The sequence below is a fragment of the Silurus meridionalis genome, chromosome 17, assembly GCF_014805685.1.
Source record: "Silurus meridionalis isolate SWU-2019-XX chromosome 17, ASM1480568v1, whole genome shotgun sequence".
NCBI lineage: Eukaryota > Metazoa > Chordata > Actinopteri > Siluriformes > Siluridae > Silurus > Silurus meridionalis.
Window position 1 is genome coordinate 5,963,270 of NC_060900.1, and position 23,426 is coordinate 5,986,695.

The following is a 23,426-nucleotide window of genomic DNA, read 5'->3' on the forward strand; positions in this document are numbered from 1 at the left end:
CCCTCATCAGACATGTATCTGAGGTGGCATCAGACAACCTGCATTTCTACTTTATTAGCCAATAAGCATGTTTTGGTGTAAAATTAGCTGGCTGTGAAATGTATACATATATAGAAATGTACAGTATAGAGTAGGTATAAAATGGGTAGTGTGTTAAAACCTTGTGATTTCAAAGGATATACTTACAACACTGGAAATATTTCTAACTTCCTTATAGGCAACACAAAGAAAATTATGTTTTTATATAAATTCTGTTTTTGTGTCACTACTCAGATGTATAACACACTGCATGGTTGGGTGTGTGAGCAATAAAAACATTTTTTTTGATAGTATGTAGACGTGTAAAGCAAATGCTTTAGGCAGGTGTGAAAAAATGCTGTAAATAATTATAATCACTTCTTTCAATTCTTACACTTGTACACTTTTTACACTTGTACAAAGTCAGGGATTTTGTTGGATTTGTTGGTCAGGTATATGATTAACCAATTATAATAAGCAGTTCTCTCCCAGGAAAAATTATTCAAGGCAAGTTTATACTACTTTAAACAGAAAATGTTGAGAGCCATAGACTCAGGGGTTGACCAAGGAAACTTAATGCAGCAGATAAAAGACACATCATGTTTTTTTCTCTTTGAAACTAGAAGATCGGCAAAGAACAGGAGAAAACTATTGGGACCCAGGTAAACCCATGTACTGTCTGGAGAAGTTTGGCCAGAAGTGTCTTCATGGAAGACATGGCCAAAAAGCCATACCTCAGATGTGGAAATAAGGTTAAGTGATGCAACGTTATGCCAAGAAACATCGGAACTGGCAAGAAAAATGGCAGCAGGTGCTCAGGACTCATCTTAGTTAAAATCTGAAATATTAAGTTCTTTGCCAAAGGGCTGAAGAGCTGTACAATAATGAATGTATGCTAGCAACAGTGAAGCATTAGTCTTTAATGACTTTACTAAACTCCAGTCACATCAAGATATTTTACTCTTAAAGTTGGGAGAGACCTGCAAACAGTTGTACCTACACACATATGTATGCATTAATCCAAGACATGCAGTATTGTTGATTTCAACATATTGTGAGAAATACCTCTTACTTTGCCAGAATTAGTATTGCATTTGCTGTTTGTGCATTTAAAATTTTCAAACATTCGCCGTGTTTTTCTAAGCGTTATGAAGCTAAATAAAGACAGTAGAATTTTGAGTGGCTTTTAAAACGTAAAGCTATAGTTTTGTGTCTGATTAATTTCAATAAAGAGCATAAAGTAATATGCTCCAGTGAAAACAATAAAAATGGTGTAAAAAGTCATACTTTGCATGAATCGGAAAGAAACACCATCCAAGTTTCAAACTAATTTAAAATCACATATGAAAATTTATAGGATTAGAAATTAGTTTATTAGAGGGACAGCACATGTAGGACTCTTTGGGGACAGAATGAGAGAGGCACGATTGAGATGGTTTGGACATGTGCAGAGGAGGGACATGGGGTATATCGGTAGAAGAATGCTGAGGATGGAGCTGCCAGGAAGGAGTAAAAGAGAAAGGCCAAGGAGGAGGTTTTTGGATGTGGTGAGGGAAGACATGCAGGTAGTTGGCTTGAAAGAGGCAGATGTAGAGGACAGCGTAGTATGGAGACGGATGATCCGTTGTGGCGACCCCTAATGGGAGCAGTCAAAAGAAGAAGAAGAAGATACATCTACAATTAAATTTATCATCTATTGCATAATTCTAAAACATGATTGGCTTTGAGAATCTGTGTTTAAGGTGCAACATAAAACTGCCTCAAAATTATTTCTTCTGCAGTGCTGATCAGAATTAAATCAGAAACTAAAACCTTGAGTATGTGATCAAATGAAAATGAGATACGAGATTCCAGTGGACTGGTGGATGGGAATGTCCTTTATTTATAAAATAAATATGTTTTGCAGACAAACCACAAGTACAAGCAGGAGTCAAAGCAGAAATTTAATGTAACAACATTTAACACACACTCACACACACACACACACACACACACACACACACACACACACACACACACACACACATACACACACACACACACAGAAAAAAAGGCATGTGCTTCTGACTAGAATCTGATTTAAATAAATAAACACATGATACACAGCTTACAAGACACAACAAAAACAAGAAAAACAGGCATGTATACAATACAATGTTTCAAACTGCAACTGGTTTCACACCACTTTTTTTGTACATTTACGGTACTAATAGTATTTTCTGATGTTAAGTGGTCACTAGTATGCTACAATCTTGAACCATATACTGCATACTTTTTGTAAAAACTTGGTGTCTCTCTTTTTGTAACACTCACAACACAGTACAAGTTGCTTCACTTCCTGATCAGACGAGTGTCTGAGGAGGTATCAGACAACCTTCATTTCCACTTCATTAGCTAATAAGCATGATTAGGTGTAAAAGGAGTCGGCTGTGAAAGGTATACATATGTAGACTAGTGTCTAGAGTTGGTACAAAATGAGTAGATTGCGAAAACACTTCCTAACTTCCTCTTATCACTTACCACAACCAGTGGTGGACAAAGTTCACAAACCATGTATTTGAGTTAGAGATACAATAGGTAAAATATTACTCCAGTAATTGCCCACTTTAAACTTTTATTTGAGTAAAAGTACAAAAGTATTTAAGTGCTCAAAGTATTATTATAGTTTTTGCTTCTTGGCAGTTTCTGTTAATCTCTATCTTTATCCTTCACCACTGCTAGCAACAAAAACTAAATTCTGTAATTCTTTGGTATGTCACTAGTCACCTGTAAACAATAGAAATAAATAGAGATTCACTGCATGGTTGTGTAAGCAATACAATGTTGCTTTGCCTTCCCACAACATTTCAGCAGTAGCCAAAAACTGATTGAGCAATGACAAGATGTAATGTTCTCTTTATTACAGGCTCTTTATTATGAGAACAATCTGTTTGATTTGATTTCATTCGAATTTTAACAGGACCTAAAATTCATTCTATTCAATTTCTTTATTATGTTACAATGTACAAGTGGCAAAGGGAAGTTATCACATGTGGAATAGCAGCTATACACTGACCAGGAATGATATTGTGACATTATAACATTACGACTGGTAAATGAATAACAATGATTATCTCTTCATCATGGCACTTGTTAATGGGAGGGATATATTAGGCTAAAAGTTGATCTGTTAGAAGCAGGAAAAATAGGCAAGCATAATGGTTTTAGTTTGAGCAGGGCCAAATTCTGATTCTGGTTAAATGGGTGAATCAGCAAAAGAGGGACCAACACAATATTAGGCAGGTGGTCATAATGTTATGCCTGAATGGTGTATATGCATCAAATATATATATATATATATATATGGAATAAAGTTTATAATCATAATATATTAGTCATTTTAATTATATAATAACTTACACTTCAAGGTCCTAGGGTAATGACTTTACTTGTGAGGATAGAAAGTAATTGTTGCTATGTTTAACCATCTCATTTTATCTAATGTTCTAGGACGAGTGTTTTGATAAATGTCAAAAACACTTTCAAGGTTTCTTCCTCAGAGAGTCTCTGATTTCTTTCTCCTTGCCACTGTCGCCGATGTCTCATTCAAATCTAAATATACACACGTCTCTATATTGATTAAAAGTTAAAGCACTCTTAAAAATGCTATACAAATGTGCATGTGATTTTGAGTACGTTTCAAAGGAATTCTTTAAACATTTTGCCTTGACTAAGCAAAGTCTTTTTTACATTATTAGCTTTACATTATCGTGCCTGATGACTTCCTACTGTAATCTGCACTAAAATAGTTTTTTGAAGAAGTCATTTTAGCCTGATATCCACCTCTCTAATACAATACATAACTTAAGACAAGCAGTAGACCCTGAGGATGAAGGAGGAGACAAGCAGTTTGTTGAATTTGAATGTTTAAGCTATCATTTCTCTTACACCAGCATGATTCACCAGTGACTAAAATGTCATTGCACATAAAGCAGATTCAACCTGCACTACTGCAAAATAAAAATAAATATTATAGTTGAGCTCATAGCATGAGCTCAACTATAATATTTATTTTTATTTTGCAGTAGTGCAGTAGTGCACTTTAATAATACATTTAATGCACACATAAAACCTTTTTTTTGTGTGCATTAAATGTATTATTAAAGTGAGCAGAGGCATAAGGTAGGCTGAGAAATCTGAACCATTACTTTGGTCTACTATTTAATATGCAGAGATTTATATTAGTATAATGTATGTACAGTACTTTTTTGAAAAAAGTTGATGTTCATATTTTAAAATCCTCTGCTATCATGCTACTGCAAGAAATAAGTTATAGCTCTACATATCATACATAGTAACTACCATATAGTTGTTTCCAAAATTATGGGAATAACCAAGTGGAAAACTACTAGATTTTTTTTTTGCTATAAACTTTTAGGTTTGCGATCAAAAGATGAATATGTATTTAGAGATTTGGGTTTTAGCATTTATTGGACACCAATCAGTCACAGATTGCTTGTTTAAAATTGTGATGTCGGATACAATATTCTCAATGCTTTATGTCAGAATGAAAGCTAAGAAACTGAACTCTTTTCTCATCTGTTGATCTCAAAAGTTGCCAGTCTGCAACAGAAACAAATACATTGACCTTGAGTTCCAACAGGTTTAGACGGGACTGTATATTTTTTTGGTATTTTTCATCATTTAGTTACCTAAATGTTAATAGACTTAGTTATAATTATAGACTGTTCACCCTTTTTATGCGTTCCATTTTACTAGGCTACTCTGCTCATATAATAATAGACTGTGTTTATGATAAACACAAATTCAAAACGTATTTGTCACGTACATATCCATGCATGCAGTGACATTCAATTAAAGATTGGTCCATAAGAAATAAGAAAAATAAAAAGGATAGAAACAATTTGGAAATAAAATAATAAAAATAGATTGAGGGAATATAAAATATATAAAATGTACATCATGCAGGTTTTTTGTTCTAACACTGCACTGCATTTAAGACCACACTGCCCTTAATTATTTTCTCTTTAGTTATTGATTTGTTTTTATTGTATTGACTGTTCATAAATGCCCAGAAACATAGCATGTAATTAATTATTATTATTTTTTTTAATTTACTGAAATTCCCTTGTTGTAATTACAACTTGACCTGTAATTATACCCTTGAACTGTTTTCCTATAGAATATGTTTTTGCACCTTGTGGTTAGAGTACATTTGGATTATTGTGTGGAGTGGATTTTGGATTAGTACTGCTTTGAATTATGTTTACTGTATGAACTCTGCAGAAAAACACACAATTCTCATCGGTTTTATGCTTGCTGGATAGTTTATTTTACAATCATGAGTAGTGGAAGTGTAGAAAGAAGTGATTACGTGCAAATGCAAATATGCACGTTTCAGAAAGAAAATCATTACAGCATTTGATTACATAACAGGCAAATGTTAAGTGATCCAACACCAGAACTCCTGCACTCTAATGTTTGCATGTTAGAATATGTGAAAGTTGGTCTGAAGAGTTGCCATTAGGAGACTGGAGTCCCTCATGTTAACCTGTCAATAGCAGTAGAGACCAAGGTAAAAGGATCAATTATGTAATGCGATTAAAATATTAAAAATACATAATATCATTTCTAAGTATTTGAGATAAATAAGAGAAATAATAACTTACACTTAGACACAGTAGTATGCAACTTTGAGGTACTTATAGGTGCCAAAGCAGGGGTCAGAAAAGAAGCTGTTTGCAACAGGAACCACACAGTGGTTGTGTCCTGCACATCTGCAACAAAAATAATTTTTTATTGTCTCCATAAATATCCGTATAGTACGATTATGGTTATTTTTTTAAGCAGGGGTGTGATTAAGCAGCGGTTTGTGAATAATGTGTTTTGTGCTTTTGTAAGCAGCAGAAAGAATTAAGTAGGAAGAGAAGAGCAGCATGAGTGATAGATCTGAACAACACAGAGTTGTATGTGTGTGTGTGTGTGTGTCTGTATGTGAAATAAATAGGGGAACTGAATATGCAAAAGTCATATATAGATGTGAATAATGACTAATAATTAATACCGCAGTTACCTAGCTGTAATCCGTCTTAGTGAATCATGAGAACGGCAGGTTTTGTTGAAAGTTTCACAGGGATTACGTCTGTGAGCGCACGTAGTAGAATCGAGCCGGCCATAGTTAGCACTGTGGAACTTCAAACGACGATTTCCTAAACCAAGAAGAGTTTTAGCACAACAGTAAATCAAGCAATTAAAAAATAAAAAGATGCAAAGACATGCATCACTTTATTACAACATGCATTTATATTTGCTGCTAATAAAATGTGGGCTTGACATTTTTTGTTTAAGCATAGGTAGTATAGAAAGCAAACTTTTTAATATATAAATATAAAATAGAGCACTGACCACAGGCCAGCACAGCACTGCTGCCTTCACAGAACACTTTGCGCTCTGCAGAAAAAGAAAAAGATGAGTTAAATTGTTGAGTAAGTTAGTAAGTGAGGCAACCAAATATGCGTTTTACTTAGTTCAATTTACCTTCCAAATATCTGCCACTATTCTATGCTCAACAAAAATGAGCAGATATAAATATAAAGAAATGGTAATTCTGATCCATTATCTTATGCTCATCTTTTAAAATGTAAACCCAAATGTCCTCAGTGTATAGCAAAAACATCAGCAATGGCCCTGCCATTCCAACACATTCAAAGCCGGCACGAGCCTACTTTTATATTCTCTAATGTTTAGAGCTCAAACATTTTTTATTCATAGATTGAAAGGCAAAAAGTGTTACAGTTCTTTCTTGTTTAACCCCATATACTTGTCAGAGAGCAGGTTACTTACTGAGAATTGGCTTGCACCTGTAAGATACAGTAAGGTATTTAGTGGTCCCAGTGCAAGGATCAATGAAGAATCTGTCTGAAGCTTCAAGAGTGCAAGTCCTCCGTCCATTACACCTACAAATGAATGCAAGATTTTAGCATGACATCTCTGACCAATGAACACCAATAATGTTTTTGAGGAAAAAAGAGAAAAATCTTAAATTACAGTGCAGCCACAGTTGCGCGTGCATTCGGGCCATGGCAGTTGGTGTTCATGGTTGAACAAAAGGGGACTCCAGTTGAACAGGTTCTACTATCGGTACGTCCATAGTTTGCACTTATGATTTCAATAGCATCAATTCCTGCATAGAGACACAGTTAAATGTGCTGTAGTAATATTCAGCAGCCCAAACATAAAGATAAAGTGTTCTTACCACAGCTCAGTGTCCTCTGGTGCTTCTCACAGATTACAGTCACCTCTAGATAAAGGAGAGAAAAAAATACATGCAATCAGGTCATATGTATGTAAAAACACACTCCATTTTCAATTTTTTTCCTTTGTCCTTTTCTCTTAAAAATGTTAATGTTTTTAAGTCGTTTATTAGTCATCATTTAAACCCAGTCATTAGGGTTGCAGAAGCCAGTGCACTCTTAGTGCTGGCCCCAAACCCGGATAAATGGAGAGGGTTGCGTTAGGAAGGGCATCCAGCATTTTGTGCACTTGCTGTAGAATTCAGGAAATACATTACAAATTGTACTGCTATATGTGCTGTGGTATACATTTGTATTGCAATAAGCCACAGGCAATTGATTTGCACTTGTAATATGGCTACAACTGTACCATAAACACAATCAGTATTCTAGATGCTATATATAACTGTTCCTTTATTAAACAATCTAACATGTATATTAGCCAAGACTTGTGATATAAATATGTTCTATATTTAGCACTATTTTATTTTTATGCATTAATTCAATTCAAGCACAGATTTCTGTGTAGAACTCTGCTGGTTATTTGTGCACCTTGCTGTTCTTCCCAAAAGTCCAAAAGCTCTCCCACAGTACACAGATTGTGCATAGGGTTGATTCTCAAAACTTTATGTTGAATTTTGGATGATCAATCCAAAAGACTAGAAACAGACTAGAAACAGTCTCTAGTAACATCCTCTCCATACTTAAAAAAGATGAAAACTTTACAAATGTGCAAAAAATTAATTCATTCTGAAGACGACAATATTACAATGCATTAAGACCCAGGGGGTTCAATTTTGAACAGAACGATCGATGTAAATGATAAATTACAAACTTGTGAATGCAAACTTATTGACCTCAACCGAACAGTCTTTTCACAAACAGTAAAACGGTACACAATATTGCAATGACCACAAATCAGGCATTCTATCTCTATAAAACCATTATCACATGTTAGGCCATTGAATATATTAGTGATTTTATGCATTCAAATATTACCTGCAGAAGTCAGGTGGAGTGCTGCAATAAGCACTGTGAAGTAAAACACAGATACTTTACTATTACAAATACATTCAATCCACTAAATCTTTACTGTTTCTCCTGTTGCAAGAGATATCATGTTACAGATATAATTTTTATAAAAAAGTTTGAAAGAAACTTACGGCCGAGCACAGCGAACTTCAGGAGGAACATTGTGATGCTGAATGTGCTGAGGTTGAAGCTGAAACTTCTGTGCAGTAAACCACTAAAATCACCCTATTTATAATGAGCACCAGGACATAAGTCATGACCTAAAGTACTTCACTAGAAATCTTGGGTGAAAGAGTCAATATTTGGCTACTCATTTGCAGTGCAAATAAATAGAATAAGTTTTTCTTTGATAACTTAAGACGTGTTCCAATGTTACAAAGTTGTATGTTTTATGTTGACAGAAAAATCTGTTGTGTGCTTGTTGGTGCTGACTTGTGTTCTGCCGGAACGGTTTGTGTCCATTTACGTTCACGATCCCCATGTCACCCCTTTTTTATTTTACTAAACAAGCAGCAGTGAGCCCAACTGACAGGCATTTCGCTGTGCTATAAGTGTGAGCTGTGAATAAAAAGCAAATGAATTGCACTCATTTTCAGCCTAAATTCTCTTTGCTGCAAAACCCACAGTATATTTGGTATATTTGGTATCATATATATCAATCTTCAATCAAAACTTCAGCATCTTAAACAGTGAGCTATCATGTTCCCATTTATACACAATGCCATGGAAGAGTGTACAGGGCTTTGACAATATTATATCAGATTTATTTCTTGTGGTCCTTCAGAGACTGCATTGTCTTTATGGCCCTCACTCCAACAAGTTTTCAGAGGCCCAGGGTTTTTGTGTAGAACTTGTTGTGTAGAGAAATTCTGCAAAATGATTCAAATTTTATACAAAAAAGAGAAAATGAACAATTGCATTATATTTTTTGCAGTTCTACTCTGAATAAGCACATGGAGACACAGCAATAAAAGAATATACACAAATTAACCAGTTCAAAACTTTACATACACTTGATTTTTTATATAGTTTATTGTTACCAGGATGATCTATAACTTTTTTCCATTTTTTTTCCATTTGTTCATGAGTCCCTTGTCAGTCCTGAACAATTAAACTTCCCATACTTCTTAAGATCATTTCTGCACTGCACATTAATCGATTTTCCAGCAACTTTTGCATATTACACCAGAAAAGTGTAAACATGTATTCATTCTCAAGAAGGAAACTTGAGACATAAGAGCCAAAATTATATCTACACTGTTGTAAAACGGGTGCATAAAATATACACTTATTTATGTTTACAATAAATAATGACATGATGAATAACATGATGTCTGTTTTTTTCATCACCTTTATTTATTTCACTCAGTTAAACAGTAGTTGACGTCAGCTGTCAGGTATATTAAGTCTGAGTTCTGAATTAAGTATTGAAGTATTGCTTTAATATGTCAGGCTAAAGTCTTTTTGTGTATACCTTGCATAAATGAAGAGCACCAATGACTTTAATGATATATTACAAAATCCCTTAGACTGTAACTTGTTAGTATTATATTTTATTGGCCATCAACTAGTGTAAGGTCTCAGGGGTTTAGATTAAAGCTCCAAAAAGTGCAAGCTCCTAGTAGCTGCTCATTCCAGATAGCTTTGAACGCATAAAACAAATGCTTTTAAGGGTTTACTTAAGAGCAGTTTATCATCATTCCAGGCAATTGCAGGTGTGGAGCTCATATAAACAAAAAAGTGTGTTATAGTAATGAACCACAGTGTGTCCAGCTTTCTTTTTTTGGTTTACAGCTGAATTGTTTAAGGCACATTTGAGGAGTTGTGTCAATAGAAAAATTGCTACACATACTCCATTTGTCATATGGATTGAAGCCAGACACCATTGTCCTGGTAACTTGGAGAACTCAGAACTCTATTCATGCAGACGTTTGCAAAAATGTTTTTAAAAAAGCACTCTTTTATCTTTTTTTTTTTTTAGTCTCATTACCATTAGATTTATTATAACTTAATTGTGATTCTCAGACTGTATTGTAGATGCAGTACATAGTGTCAAGAGTAAGACTAGAAATCATACTTTAGATAGGTAAGTTATGATTAACAAATAAATAAATGAATAAACAAACAAATAAATAAATAAATAGCCATGTCAAATCCTAATAATCTGAATAAACATTTACAAATCATGCGTGTAAAACATAAATCACATATTGATTCTGTTCACTGACATATTTAAAGGATTATCTGCAAAATAAAAATAATAAAAAATAAGGGTCAAACATAAAATTGCAATTTTTTAAGCGAGTATGTTTTTGAATAAGCGATTTCACACAGCACACTATATGTTTATATATAATCCACAAGACAGTAACTGAATTCACACAAGTGAACCAGTTCACACACAGTAATATAGTGTTAATATAGTGTTTTGTTACCTGATGATCAATAACTTTTTATGCTTTGTGAAAGTGTTTCATGAGTTGTTTGTGCTGAACAATTAAACTGTGAATACTTCCTAAGAAAAATTCACCAAGACCTGAACTTTATTTGATTTCCTTGCATCTTTTGCATATTACACCCCAAAAGGTGCAAACATTCATTGATTCTCAAGAAGGCAAAATGGCACATAAAAGACAAAATCATATAGACATTGTTGAAAAAGAGGGAAAATATGCAAAAGATGCTGGGAAACCAAATTATTTGCAGTTCCTGGAGAGCTTCTTTAGAAGAATGGGAAATTTAACTCATGAACTACTATCAGAAAACATTTTGCTAGTGATGGATCGTCCAGATAACAACACAGGGTATTAAGAATGAAACACTTCATGGGAAAACTTTTTGGGGGATTTGGACCAGCAGACTGTTTGGTGGGATTCCATGAAATAAATAACACAGAACTACAAAACCAAACAAAAAAACCCCCACACATTACATATTCATTTTGCAAATTTCCTCTAGCTTAATATGCACTGAAAATTGATGAGATGATTGGAGTCTGTCAAAATCATTTCCTAATGTGATAAGCGAGAGAGTGTGCATGCGAGTGGAGTCAACGACATCACACTACTCTCAGTTTGTAGGTGCATTTTTGCTTTAGTTTGTTTTTTGCTTTTTGAATTTAGCTGCTTCTCCAATCAAATTAGTGGAATGGACCAAACTGCAATATAATTAAGAAAAATAAATCTTAATGAATTCAGATTCCCAGGTGGTCTAGTGGTTAGGATGTGGATGCTCTCACCGCTGCGGCCTGTGGTTCGATCCCGGTCAGGGAACCAACCCCAGCCACTCTTAGTGCCGGTCCCAAGCCAGGATAAATGGGGAGGGTTGCGTTAGGAAGGGCATCCAGCGTAAAAACATGTGCCAAATCGAATGTGCGGATCATGAATACGGATGATCTGCTGTGGCGACCCTTAATGGGAGAAGCTGAAAGAAAGTTAAATCTTGATGGATTCAGGGCAACAAATTACTAATTTTTGTCCAAAACTTTATTAGATAAACCTGTGTGCTAGAGGGTTGCTGAAGAACTGATATGACAGAGAGATAAATGAGAATCTGTGACTTCAGGAATAAAAAAATGTACAGCCATTCAAACATATTTTCTTTATAAATAAATGCCACTTGGTTTGACGTGTGAAATCCATACATTTGTGTATATATACTGTTGAGATAATAAGTTTGCATAACCTGACATAGATAGATGGATAGATAGATAGATAGATAGATAGATAGATAGATAGATAGATAGATAGATAGATAGATAGATAGATAGATAGATAGATAGATAGATCTTTATATAGTACAGATGTGTGTTAGGCACAATATTTGTAAAGAATGTGAGATATAACAATTGACAACATGGGAAATGTAAAATGTATGTACAACTGTACAAAAATTATATACAGTGTATATACAGATGATATGAGGATAGTCTTGGATATACAATGAATTAAATACAGGATAATTTAATACAATTATGGGATAAAATAATACTATTATATACAGAATAAATGTCCAGAATGATATACTGTACTGTACAACAGTGGTCTCCAATTGGTACCGGGCCGTACAGAAAGAATACATAACTTACATTATTTCCGTTTTATTTATTATCTGATTCTGAATGATGTTATATTTTGGAAAATTACCGGATTCTCTCCACCACATCTGTCTATGACTCACTCCTGACTCTTTATTCTATGACTCACTCTTGATGCATGTCATGATGCCTCGGTCACATGTCTTACCAACATCTGCTACCTTCCTAAAGGGGCTGCTCCGGCCTCTAACTCATAATACATTACTGCTAAATTCAAACCATTGAGAGCAAAATGAACACAATACAACACAGTGGATTCACTTTTATTATACCAGTTTTTATGGTCGTATCGTTTTATTTTGTTGTATTTATCCGCCACACCTTAAAGACCGGTCCGTGAAAATATTGTCTGACATTAAACCGGTCCGTGGCCCTAAAAAGGACCACTGATGTAGAACAAGGGTCTTTAAACGGGGGTCCGCGACCCCTAGGGAGCCATCGGCGGTACTGCATAAGATCCTCTAATTAATGTTGAATCAAAAATAATTTTTTTGTAAAAATAAATAAATAAATAAATAAATAATATAAACATGGGTAAAACATCAAAGATAAAATATTGCATTTTAAAAATAATATAATTATTAAATTAAGGTTCTATGAAACCAAAATCTGGTGTTCATGTAAATGTATAAATGTCCACCTGACAGTAAAATTAAATGTTTTATTAAAATTAAAGCTGAAGTTCATGTAAATGTACAATAGTCCACCTGACTAAAGTTACCTAATAAAACTAAATTGTTTTAATTGCAAAATATTTGTTTGTTTTGATGCATAAACTATTTTTTATAAACAAATATTTATAAGTATAAGAAAAGTACAAATTATTGGTGATTCAACATTTGTTAGCGGATCATCTGTAGTACCGCCGAGGACCCGCTAGAGGTCGCCTACCCCAGGTTGAAGACCAATATGCTAGTTCATACAGCAGATCTAAACTTACATGACAGAACAATAACTGAATCTGTACAGATGAACCAGTTTACAAATTAACACGCACTCGGTCACCAAAAGGGCACTAATTAGGTATTATTTTTTTCTAAATCCATGTGGTTGGGAGAAGTTGCTCTCAAAGGATGTTTTTGTACTATTTTTTTATTCATGTCTGTGTTCTTGGTGAAACTGTCAGTGAACCAACTCCCTAGGCTGAGAAGCAACCCAAACATTAATGGTTTCAAGAGTACATTTTGGTTCCACAGGATGTTCTAGCCTCTTTAAACAGCTGTCTGAACCTTGCTTATACCTTGCTTGTCTGAATAATGCGCCCTGCCACAAAGCATAAATGGTTCAGGAATGGTTTGAGGAGCACAACAAGTTTGAGGTGTTGACTTGGCCTCCAAATTCCCAAGATCTCAATCCAATCGAGCATCTTTGGGATGTACTGAACAAACATTTCCGATTCATGGAGACCCCACCTTGTAACTCACAGGACTTGCTGCTAACATCTTGGTGCCGGACACCACAACAAACCTTCAGAGATCTATTGGAGTCCATGCATCAGCAGGTCAGGACGACACAATATTTGGCAGGTGGTCATAATATCATGCCTGATCGGTGTACATACCTTCATCACTTGCCACTGCTCTTGGAAATGCTTCGTTCCCCACATAACCAACAGATCAAGCCAGACCATAACCCTGAACCTGCGATGCCGGATAATTCACCTTTTGTTAGAGGAAACACAGGTGGACACAGGTGGAGGAGGAGGGTGGGCGTCAGAGAGAGTCAGGGGAAGGAGGAGGGCAAAAGTGAAAGAGAGGCCGGAACAGTGTTGTTCCCTGTGTGTTTCTAGGAGCTGAAACAGACTCAGATCACAGAAACTACAATTGTGTTGAGTCCTGTTAGGCCTAATGCCTGTATCTAACAATATATCATTTATATGACATTATCACTTTATGTTTGCAGATGTTTGCTTTTACAGACACGTTTAGGGTCATCCCAAGGGGGGAATATTATGTGATGAAGATAAGTGATTTGATTATTATGAATCAATCCACCTGGATTTTTTATTTCTTATGTTTCTGTCCTTCATCCACTCATGTAAACATTTGTCTGCGTTTCTCTATTTTTTGTCACCATGTTTTTGTCTTTGTTTTGTTTTTTCACGTGATACCAAGTGTCTTCTGCATGTCCACATCAGTATAAAAACATAGATTTGGATTATGGATCAGAAGAAACAATCTCTTTGATTCTACATTGACTCGTGGCCTCCCGATCTTCAGAAATCTTTCATTGTTTGAAACTGTGGCTATTCAAATCGAGAAAAGTGTTAAGTGTCATAATATGATGCAAAAAAACCCCCTCTCTAATTAATGTATTAATTATCTGTAAATGCCCACAAGAACATAACATGTGATTCAGTGATTCAGAGAACTTAAGCACGTTTTGCTTGAGTACTTTGTAATAAAAACTAAATGTAATTTGTTACTGTACTTAAGTAGCTTTTTTTGCATATCTGTGCTTTACTGAAGTATTTACATTTCAGGGGACTTTTACTTTAACTTCACTACATTTCAAAGTCAAATATTTTTTTTGCTTAACTACATTTTACGAAATCAGTCTTTTATTTTTTATTTTTAATTGGATAAAAACTTAACTGGTCAAACACGCAGCAAGCCACGAATCAGCGTTGAGCTCGTGCTCTGTAAACTTGCTTTGATGTCCACTTGGTGGTATCTACTTATTACCAACATACAGTTCAGCATCAGTTTAACAGCAAGCAGAACATTTTGAGACGAATAAATGATGGAAGAAACCCCTGACTCAAAAATGCCAGAACACTCATGGCCTCATTTGCACGTTTCTTTTTTAAATATTTAAGAAAAGAAATAGTTTTGGGCTCATGATCATTTTAATAGCCATCAATCAGTGTTTGCCTCATTAATATCATTCTATTAATCGATTGGTGTGCCAAGAGTAACATTAGAGTCTTTTCACATACATTTGCTGAGTTGATTAGGCAAAGAGTCTTGTGACAAAAATAATAAAAGGAAGATTATAGCCATAATAAACCATAGCCCTTTGGATACTTAAGTACATTTGAAAGCAAATGCGTTTGTAATTTAACTCCAGTAAAAGTTGAAATGGACACTTTTACTTATACTGGAGTCATATTTTCCAAATGTATCTACTTTCACTTAACATGGTTTGTGTTCTTCGTCATCCACTGGTTTGAAATGTTTATTAGACTTAAAAACACGGAACACTGCTTTGGATTATAAAAACTGTCTGAATTTGAATATCTCAGCATCAGTTCTGCCCCAAAAAAGTATAACCTCATTCTTGTTATCCTTGCATTTAGAAAACAGTTTATTGCATCATCAGTAAAGTTGTTTAAATTAAAGCTATTACATGTAAATGGAAATAGTCAAGTTTCAGAAATAAAATCATTACAGCAAATAATAACATTCAAATGTTATATGCACCAACACCAGAGCTCCTGCATCTAATGTCTACATGAGTGAATATGTAAAAGTTGGTCTGATTAGTTCAGACTGAAGAGTTTCCACTGGGTGCGAAAGCTGGAACAGGAAAAAGAATAGGGTTAGTAATACAAATAAAATATTTTTTATATATTGTATGTACTGTACTTGGGATAATTACTGTATGTAATGGCGAATCTGTTGAATGTTCTTGAAATGTATAGTAATTATATCAAAGCTAAAGGTCCATTTGAAAAACTTTATTTTATAATATTCTATACAAGTATAGTTGACTGTATATTTTGCCATTAATTACATATTTAATTACATGAAACATTTTCTGCATTTTGATTTTATCTGCATCTCTTTATTTACTTATATGTCTACTTTTGCCTTTATATTCTTTATAGTGACTTGGGATCCCACTTTTTTGTTTAATATGAAAAGCAACAATTGACAGCGTGTGTTTTAATGAAAGACAGGGTGAATTGAAAGAATGTATCTATTCATTCCTTTTGTTCCACAGACTTTGATAATGAAATCTTTTGGCTGTGCTAAAATACCGCCAATGGCACACAGTGGGAGAGTGGATAAAAACATGCAGATGCTTCAGCATGTTCACTTCATGGGAACAATCAGCTTCATGTTTACATTAAACATCAGTATGCAGAAAAACTGTCTTTGTGATTTCAAACACTTTGGTAAACCTTAATGTATTGTTGTATTCTGCTGCTCCATTATTTATAAGCAAATGTAAATCTTTCTACCTATAAAATTATTGAGGTTATACATTTTATATGTAGAATTTGGTTCCTGTTATCACCTATGTTGAGCATATAAATGAAACCTGCACCAATCTTTGTTAAATAAAAAGGTTTTTCTGAGGCTGTTGTGAAGCTGTGAGGCTGCTGTGTGGCTCAGAATTAAAAAGAGAGAGATTATAACTTACAGTTAGACACAGTAGTACACAACTCTGAGGTACTTATAGGTGCCAAAGCAGGGGTCAGAGAAGACACGATTTGTAGCAGGCACCACACACGTGTTCTGTCCTCCACATCTACAACCAAACCACAACAAAAGTTTTTTATTCGTCCCCATACATAACAGTATATTAATGATTATGGTCATGTGTGGTAATGATAAAAATCACAGTTCAATAAGATCACAGTTACCTAGCGACAATCTTTTTGAGTGTGTTACGTGCGTAGCAATTTCTGTTATAGTGTCTTATATGACGTTTTCCTGCAGTACATGTTAAGGGGTCGGTTCGGCCGTAGTTAGCACTTACGATCCTTATACGACGAGCACCTATAATAAGAATATTTTCACCAAGGTAAATCAAATCAATACTTGTATTTATAGTCTTTAAATCTTTGTTTTAATATAGGTAGCATTTAATATGCATTCTTGTACAATGTATAAATATGAAAATGAGCACAAACCACATGTCAGCACAGCATTGCGGCCTTCACAGGTCACACTCAACCCTGTAAGAAAGATTCATTTCAAATTTTACAACTTATTTATCTCAGTAATGCTGCTTCGGGATGACCATTGTAAAAAAGTGCTATGCAAATAAAACTGAATTGTACTGAATCAATGATCTTATCTATTTTGTTTGTTTATTAATCCTATATATATATCTCAGAAATGAAGCTGCAATGCTCTGTAAAGAATTCCTTAATTGTATATTTGCATATTCTGTATTATAATGAAGTCTAATATATATTCATACTATAACTTTTATTCTTTGCAGACTTTAAAGCTGTGAAAAAAAACCCAAAACAACAGTCAGTGGCATCAAGAATCAGTGGTCCAAAATTACAGAAATGAGCCAGAAGTTTTCTGGAACCAAAATTAACCTTTTTGAAACTGATGGGAATGCTAATGTGATCAAAAATACACCAGATTACTGGCTGAGCACATTGGAGCTACAGTAGGGTCATGACTTGGGCTTGCTTTACTGTCTCTGGAATGAGATCACTAATCTTTATTGATGATGTCATTTATGATGGTAGCAGCATAATCAATTCAGAACTGTACAGAAACAAAATGTCTGACAATTTACTTAATAATGAAATAGCACAAAAAACCTGAACAGTGGTAGTGCAGTGGTTAAAATGTTGAATGCCTGGTCAGTAGGTTGTGAGCTCAAATCCAAACCACTGATCCACCATAATGAGCTATCACCATATGCTTTAAATATAAAATACATTGTCAACAAAAGAAAGAAATTCATCGTGGCACATAAGCTTTTAGAATGGCCACCAGATCTCAACACAAATAAGCAGCATTTCAGTCCTGAAGAGGAGATTGAATTTCTCCAAGACTATTTTAACTTATTCTTCATAATTGAAATGAATGTTTTAGATGTTTTTTGTTTCCCCCAAAAAATTAATGGCTAGCAAGAGCAAACTACTTACTTTGTACTGAAATGCATCTGTAGGACACAGTAAGGTATTTAGAAATTCCAACACAAGGATCTGTGAAGATTTTGTAAGAAGCTTCCACTTGGCAACTTCTCCGTCCATTACAACTGAAATGACATGAAATGAACATCATATGTTTACATTGCCTCTATGACCAATGATCATCAAGTTTGTTTATCATCTTCCAAGTAAAAAACACAACTTACTTTGAGGCTACAATTGAATAGGTTCTTGGGGCATAACAGTTGGTATTCTGGGTCAAATGAGCAGGAAGTCCATTGGAACAGGTTTTTGAATCAGAACGTCCGTAGTTCGCATTTATGATCTGAATCATATTATCACCTGCACAGAGACACAGTTTAACCTGCTGTAATCACACTCAGCAGCTTAACGACAAACATCAAGTGTTCTTACCACAACTCAGTGTTCTGTAGCCCTGCTCACAGATCACAACCTCTCCTAGAAAAAAAGACATATTCTTTACCCATGTAATGTTTAAACATAAACTGCAGCAGAGATTTGCAGTGTGTTGTCTACTGTGAGTATATCAGTATTGAAACAAAATCAGTGTGTTTTTAGTGAACATTACTTACGGCCAGTGATGCAGTTGTAAGTGGTTTGATAGTACTTGTAAGTTCCATAGCATGGGTCAGGGCTGCCAAGTAAATCAGTCTTTACCTCACAGTTTCTTCGTCCATTGCATCTGTTTGGGATAAACAGGCACAATTACTCCAATTATATTTATACTACACATAAATATATTATGTCAATATACATGCACACACTCCTAAGATACCTAAGAGCCGGAAATCATAAAGATGCAGCTGTAAAAGGGGTCAGAAGCTGGAAAAACAAAAAATTCCCCAAACTAATTGGGCCACTATTTACTTGTTTACTCATTGTTTTGATTTTACATATTAATCACATTTATAGTCTTCTCAAATAGGAAGGTAAAATAAGCATGATATACTGTAGATTATGTTTTATTCAATTCATCAACCGTTTAAAGCTCTTCAACATTCATCCTTAGCAAATAAAACACCCAAGCACAAAATGGTCAAATATAAATCTATTAAAGGTTTTAACAATACATGCTATGTATGCCTTTTTTTTTTGCATTTCAGGAATATTATTAAATATAACAATTGAAATTGCTGCCAAATTGCTATTTACCAGAATAGTGTTGGCACTAGGGGTAAATCTAGTATGTATATGATAAGCCAATAAACACTATACCTGCTGGCAATTGCAGAAGTCCTCAAGGCACAATTAGTTCTAGCAAATTGAGAAGCAGGACGATTCAAAGTACAGAATTGGCGGCTTGTACGACCGAATACAGTAGACGTCACCTGTATCACTCCAGTGGCTTAAGACATTCAAATATATTAGCATATAATTTAGCAACAGTATATATGTGTATATATATTTTCAATTCAGGCATATTTAAACCTGTGACCTGAACTCTTTATGGAGTAAGCTGTATAAAAAGTTTAGGTCACAGGTTTAAATATGACTTGCAGATATACTGAAAATATCACAATATTGCAAAGTTTGATAATAAGCTTAAATGTAGAACAATGAAGCTTACCACAAGACAGGTGCTGGACATGACCATCGCAGGTAATTACAGTCTCTGAAAGAATACATTGTTTAAACAGATGTTTAAGCCTGAAATATTTTACATTTACTCAAATTCACTATTGATGTTCTGAATGAATTCAAACATTACTTCCAGAAACACGCAGGTCCGGTGCTGCAATCAAAACTGTGAGGCAAAATACAAATACTTAAACACGCATTTCACCCTTCACACATCGTCACTGTTACCCCTGATGCATTTTAAAGGTATCATATTAAAGGTATTATTATCTATGAAAAAAGTCGGAAAGAAACTTACAGGTGAGCAAAGTGACCAAAAGCAAGACCATTGTGATGCTGTATGTGTTGAGGTTCAAACTGAAAATGTAGTGTTTTACCACTGTCATGAAACTGCTCTATTTATAATAAGCACAAGGATGTCATGACCGAAAAAAAATACACTAGAAATCTTAGTGAGAGAGTCAATATTTGTATTGATGTTCATTCGCAGTTTAATAGTTTTTCTTTGATAATTCAGGATGTGTTCCAATCTACAAACATTTTAAGAGGTTGTGTGTTTTATGTTGTCATGATATGTTTGTTGGTTGGTTGGTGCTACTGTGTGTTCCCCCTAAATACCAGTTTAGTCATCCTGTTTAATTTACCCAATTAATTAGTAAGCATACTGCTATGAGATATGTGTAAGGCATAAATAAAATCTTGTGTCACTCTCAAGTCTCTTTGTTACCATTAATGCAATATATTTATCCATAGTAACATACAGGTAACTTAGTTACACAGCTGAGCATTTAAGCCTTACACAGAGGACCAGGAGAGGCAATTTGTTATTACGTGGAGTTGAACTTATAAACCTGAAATCTATCTAAAAGTCTATTATCTTAACCACTTTCCCACTTATATGCCATGCCACAACTAAAGAGTGTACATGGATGTCCATTATTCTTTATAGACCTCACACACAAAAGCCTTAAGTGGCCCAGTAGTTTTGTTTTGCAATTTGTTAAGCATCAGATGGTGTAAGTTCTCAAGGGTTAAGGGTAAAGCTCCAGCATGCTGAATGAGCAGGTTCCTGGCATGTTTCAACTTTGAATGTTAAAACCCCTACTTAAGAAGATTTTGTCACATCTCAAGATTTGTAGAGTCTTTTAATAATTAAGAACAAAAGTGTGTCCTGCTTCTTTGGTATGGTTTATAGCTAAATTGTAAAACACATATGTGAGGGGCTGTGGTAATAGCAAAATACTCCATCTGTGATATGGATGAAGGTCAAAAGCAATTGTCTTGGTAACTACGTAGAGAACTCAGGTTTCTGATCATTGAGGCCGATGAAAGACAGATTTTAAAATGGTTTTTTGCTACATGTAGAAGAGTTAATATAAAAAGAGTCTCATTACCATTAGATTGACCATAACCTGACTGGGTTAATGAGATTGAAACAAAGTTTGCACTGAGATCTGATTGTCAAAAGTCTCATAGGGAAGTTAAAATAAAAAAATAATAATAAATAATTTGCCTGAGAAAAATTCATGACCATGTCATACAAGAAAATTCAGGATAAACAGAAAAACATGTAAAATAGAGCAATCCTTTGTTTAGGAAAAGTCAACAAAGATGATACACAGTTCGAAAGATAGTTAAAATATATAATTTTTTTCACTCCTTTTTTCACATATTACACACATACATATAATATACACAAATCACCCAGTATTTCTTAATGGTATGTTGTTACCTGGATGATTAAAGACTGGTTAAATAATAATTCAATTGTCTATGTTTTGTGATAGTTGTTTATCCTGAGCGAATGAACTGCACATTTTTCTTAAGAACTGCAAATTATTTGTCTTCTTAGAAAAATATAATTAATTTGCAAGTGCAAGACGGAAGTGCAAAACGATACCAAAAAGCCGGAAATCAGGGCAGCTGTAAAAGGGACATAAGCTGGAAAAACAAAGTTACTAAAGAATTTCTTAAGAAAAATGGGCAGCTGATGAACCATGATGAACATGAACCAAAAAACATACTGACACACAAACACACACACACACGCACACACACACACACACACACACACACACACACACACACACACACACACACACACACACACATACACACACACACACACACACACACCACACAGACACAGACACAGACACAGAGACAAACACACACATATTTATATATATAGCAAGATTGTGGTTGTGATATTGCTTTAAAACAACATTTCTTTAAACATGTAACATCATGTTTTAGACCCAACATGACCATATATTTAATTATTTTTTAACGTTTAAATGCTGCTACTTCAATTAATTTAGTGGACTGAAATTAACTGTGTGTGTTTTTATATGTATACAGTACAGACCAAAAGTTTGGACACACCTTCTCATTCAAAGAGTTTTCTTTATTTTCATGACTATGAAAATTGTAGAGTCACACTGAAGGCATCAAGGGCTATTTGACCAAGAAGGAGAGTGATGGGGTGCTGCGCCAGATGACCTGGCCTCCACAGTCACCGGACCTGAACCCAATCGAGATGGTTTAGGGGTGAGCTGGACCGCAAAGTGAAGGCAAAAGGGCCAACAAGTGCCAAGCATCTCTCGGGGAACTCCTTCAAGACTGTTGGAAGACCATTTCAGGTGACTACCTCTTGAAGCTCATCAAGAGAATGCCAAGAGTGTGCAAAGCAGTAATCAAAGCAAAAGGTGGCTACTTTGAAGAACCTAGACTATGACATTTTTCAGTTGTTTCACACTTTTTTATGTATATAATTCCATATATAATTCCACATGTGTTAATTCATAGTTTTTATGCCTTCAGTGTGAATCTACAATTTTCATAGTCATGAAAATAAAGAAAACTCTTTGAATGAGAAGGTGTGTCCGAACTTTTGGTCTGTACTGTATGTCTATGTATAATGTACATTCTATACAGTTGAAGTCATAAGTTTATGTATGCATCGGAGAAAATTTTAATTATTTGAAAGAAAGGGGTAAGGGGAATTCTAAACAAATTGTGTTATATGTATAATCTTTTACTACTTTTCAGCTATGAATAAGCTATTTTTTACAGCAGATTTTCACATTTAGTCACAAAAATGTATCTACACACAATAATAACTTAATCTACACAAATGAAACAAATCACAAGTTTGCATAAGATTTGTGATAGTGTTTAAAATTCCCTAGTTTGTATTCAGCATGGAAAAATTATTGTTGCTTTCGGGTTTTACTTCACAGTTACTTTACATGTTTCTATGATCATCTTTTGCTTTTTTCCAGTTCAATTGCATTTAGTGTTTGTTACTTAATAAACCAATTTTCTTTTCTAGATTTTTATTGTTTTCTGAAATGTGATTTTGTAATGTATGATAATGTAATGAATAACGGTGTCCCAAGGAAAGTAAAATAAATGTACCTTTTTAAAGTAAAAAACTAAATATTTCTTTTTATATGCAGTCTTGACACATTTGCATTTTTTTGCTTGAGCACTCTGAAATGTTTATGGTCTTTATGTATCAGATTACAGATTGAATGAT

At 34.5% G+C, this 23,426-nt stretch overlaps 1 pseudogene; it reads right to left on the reverse strand.

Moving 5' to 3' along the window:
• Window positions 1-5,427: 5,427 nt before the first annotated feature.
• Window positions 5,428-20,085, reverse strand: LOC124399744 (annotated as a pseudogene).
• Window positions 20,086-23,426: the final 3,341 nt, after the last annotated feature.